Below are 2,430 nucleotides of genomic sequence, written 5' to 3'. Positions count from 1 at the left end.
TTGTTTTGTTTTTTTATTTTTATTTTTTTATTTTTTTTATTTTTTAATATATGAAATTTACTGTCAAATTGGTTTCCATACAACACCCAGTGCTCATCCCAAAAGGTGCCCTCCTCAATACCCATCACCCACCCTGCTCACCCTCCCACCCCCAACAACCCTCAGTTTGTTCTCAGTTTTTAACAGTCTCTTATGCTTTGGCTCTCTCCCACTCTAACCTCTTTTTTTTTTTTTTTTTCCTTCCCCTCCCCCATGGGCTTCTGTTACGTTTCTCAGGATCCACATAAGAGTGAAACCATATGGTATCTGTCTTTCTCTGTATGGCTTATTTCACTTAGCATCACACTCTCCAGTTCCATCCACGTTGCTACAAAAGGCCATATTTCATTTTTTCTCATTGCCACGTAGTATTCCATCGTGTATATAAACCACAATTTCTTTATCCATTCATCAGTGGATGGACATTTAGATAAAACTAATGTTTTGCATCTGCCTCTGCCAATTCATGTCAGATCCCTTTATTCCCCACCCAAGGTAACACACGTGAACAACTTTATGAGGTATACTTTTCCGTGTTCATATGAACATATGAATATAAGTGTGTATGTGCATTTATACTTTTTATAGTCCAACTACATAAATGATTGGGTCACTATTAAAAATGGAATTGTATATATATGTTTCTGCATCTTTTTTCATTCATAGAAATCCCTCTTAATCAACTCTTACCCACTAATGCACTAATTTATCTTAATAGCTGCATAATATTCTATGGTGTGGATAGACCTTAAGTTATTAGAACATTTCTTATGTCTTGGTATCCATTTTATCCCTAAGGATTTTTTATTTGTTTCTTGGATTGTTTTTCTGTTTCAAAGCTATTAATACCAAATATCTTTGTGCATATGTGTTTAAGTACTAGTGGATTTTATTTCATTAGATAGGTTCCTCTGAGTGGTGTTGTTGGGTCAGAACACATGTGCATTTTCAATTTTTATGAATTATGCTAGATTGTTTTCAAAAACTACCCACATTTCTACATGCTGTATATATGAAAGGAAACTTTTTCCTTCATCCCTCTCAGCATTAGCTTTTAAAATGTTCTTTTCGTGCTCGCTTCGGCAGCACATATACTAAAATTGGAACGATACAGAGAAGATTAGCATGGCCCCTGCGCAAGGATGACACGCAAATTCGTGAAGCGTTCCATATTTTAAAAAAAAATAAAATAAAATGTTCTTTTCATTTTTTTCCTAGTCGTAAAGTGATGTCTCATTATTAGTTTAATTTGCATTTCCCTGAACCATTAGTGAATTTGAGCATCTTTTCATATGTTTCTCAGTCATTTATAATTTCTCTGTTGCCAATTTCTTGTGCATAAACATTGTTCATTTTCTGTTGGGCTATTTGTCTTTCTCTTGTCAGAAAATCTTGTATTTTAGAGACATTAACCTGGGAATGTGCTTGGTAGAATTGCCTGGAGGAGGGAGAGATGGAACCATCAAGAAACAATCACATTGTTCAGAAAATGAAGTGATATGAGCCTTCCTTAGACTTGGGTCCTTGGCCGTGTAAAGGATCAGCTGAGAACTGTTTGAAAAAAGGAGCAACAGGACCAAAGAATTGATTGGATGTGGCTGCAGGGAGGAAGGGTGGAGTGAGATTGCAGTTATTTTGTGGTTGGGCAAGTCTGATTGTTGGGAAATTGCTTATTGCATTTTAAAGATCAGGAAATCAGAGGAAGAACAAGAGTTGTAGGAAAGAAAGTTTCCTTTACAAATGATATCAATTTCACTTGACAGTGACTCATCCTGATGACAAGTAAATTTGCAGGACTAGAATTTGGGAGAAGGGTCAAAGATTTTCAAGGACATAAAGGCCCTGGGTGAAGAAGGGTGAGACAGGAGGCAAATGTGGCAGAGATTTGGGTTTTCCCAGTCCTGGGAAGCAGAATAAGGCACAAAATCTTTGAGAATTAGCATCCCAGTGTGTCTGAAAACATCCCAGACCATATCAGGTCACAGAGGGAGGCCACAGAGAAATAGTGTGTGGGGTAGCAATTGGGCTTTAGAGTGGTTGCCAGATTTAGCAAATAAAAATATACAATGCTCAGTCAAATTTGAATTGTAAATAAACAGTGAATAACATTTTAGGATAATTGTGTCCCATATGATAAATCTGATAAACTTGATAAATATGTTAATATTTGGGACATACTTATCCTAAAAATATTCAATGTTTGATACATACTTGTCCTAAAAATATTCATTGTTCATCTGAAATTATAATTTAATTGGGTATCTCTATTTTATCTGACAGTCCTACTTTGCAGCACATGAGGGTTCATATCTTTGTTCTTTCTGCCATGTCTCAGCTTTGGATTGCCAAGCAATCATTCCAGCCTCTCTAAAACAAAGTTATTCTTTGGGA

The 2,430-nt window shown here is 36.0% G+C and overlaps 1 non-coding gene across 1 annotated transcript; it reads left to right on the top strand.

Annotated features, from left to right (window-relative positions):
- The first annotated feature begins 1,109 nt into the window (after positions 1 to 1,109).
- Positions 1,110 to 1,216, top strand: LOC132666178 (U6 spliceosomal RNA). Its single transcript, XR_009604543.1, has one exon. It is a non-coding gene; the product is annotated as a U6 spliceosomal RNA (small nuclear RNA).
- Positions 1,217 to 2,430: the final 1,214 nt, after the last annotated feature.

This window comes from Panthera onca, chromosome D3, assembly GCF_046562875.1.
Source record: "Panthera onca isolate mPanOnc1 chromosome D3, mPanOnc1 haplotype 2, whole genome shotgun sequence".
Classification (NCBI taxonomy): domain Eukaryota; kingdom Metazoa; phylum Chordata; class Mammalia; order Carnivora; family Felidae; genus Panthera; species Panthera onca.
This window is presented reverse-complemented; position numbering and strand designations above follow the sequence as displayed.